Source organism: Stegostoma tigrinum, unplaced genomic scaffold (genome assembly GCF_030684315.1).
Source record: "Stegostoma tigrinum isolate sSteTig4 unplaced genomic scaffold, sSteTig4.hap1 scaffold_383, whole genome shotgun sequence".
NCBI lineage: Eukaryota > Metazoa > Chordata > Chondrichthyes > Orectolobiformes > Stegostomatidae > Stegostoma > Stegostoma tigrinum.
Window position 1 is genome coordinate 107,501 of NW_026728311.1, and position 1,388 is coordinate 108,888.

Below are 1,388 nucleotides of genomic sequence, written 5' to 3' on the forward strand. Positions count from 1 at the left end.
ATTATCGAGTGTTTAATCGCCCGAGTGTCGAATGTCACGGCCAACATGTTCACAATTCGACAAAGCGTTCGAAAGTTCGACTATTAGCGTTCAAAAGTTCGACTGTTAGCGTTCAAAAGTTCGACAAAGTGTTCGCATGTTCGACAAAGTGTTCAAAATTCGACAAAGTGTTCGAAATTCGACAAAGTGTTCAAAATTCGACAAAGTGTTCAAAATTCGACAAAGTGTTCAAAATTCGACAAAGTGTTCAAAATCCGACCTCCGAGAGCTCTTTGGCATGCACACGAGTTCCAAATTGCCGCCCACCGTCTTTGGAACCGTTCCTCGGGCCTGTCTCAAAGTGGTCCCGAGCCGCCATTTTGTTCTAAAAAACGTGTTCCCGAAAATCTCCGGGTACCCCGCCAACCCCCCCGGCCGAAAATGACGAGTTGCACTTTGGGGGCGAATTTGAAATTTCAGTCCGACGATGAGGCACCGAAAGCCCGCAAACGGTACTCGGATCGTCCCCCTTGCCGACTTCCGTGATTTTTCAAAGTTAAAGTTTTCGGGCTGCGGACACTTTATTGCAACGGGGCAAGGCGCCGGGGCGAATTCCCACCCCTCCAGCGGGGCCCTGGAACTCCAACCCGGCGTGGATTTTCGGATTTTTCCCCTTCCCCACCGACTTTCCTCCGCTGACACTTAGAATTTTTTTTGACACTTAGAATTTTTTTTGACACTTAGAATTTTTTTGACACTTAGAATTTTTTTTGACACTTAGAATTTTTTTTGACACTTAGAATTTTTTTTGACACTTAGAATTTTTTTGACACTTAGAATTTTTTTGACACTTAGAATTTTTTTGACACTTAGAATTTTTTTTGACACTTAGAATTTTTTTGACACTTAGAATTTTTTTTGACACTTAGAATTTTTTTGACACTTAGAATTTTTTTTGACACTTAGAATTTTTTTTGACACTTAGAATTTTTTTTGACACTTAGAATTTTTTTGACACTTAGAATTTTTTTTGACACTTAGAATTTTTTTCTAAGTTTTTCCTTCTGGTTACTGACTTCCCTCGTCGGGCACGGGGATTTTCGACTTCCTCCTCCCGACCGAGGGGCCTCATTTTCGGGCATTTTCCTCAGATTTCCAAGCATTTTTAGACACTTTTCCCGACTTTTCCTGCTTACTGATTTCACACTTTTGGCCATTTTTATGCATTTTCCCGACTTTTCCTGCTTACTGATTTCACACTTTTGGCCATTTTTATGCATTTTCCCGACTTTTCCTGCTTACTGATTTCACACTTTTGGCCATTTTTAAGCATTTTCCTGGTTACTGATTTCACGCTTTTGGACATTTTCGGAGGTTCTGACGGCTTTTTCGCCTTACTGCTTCGGACA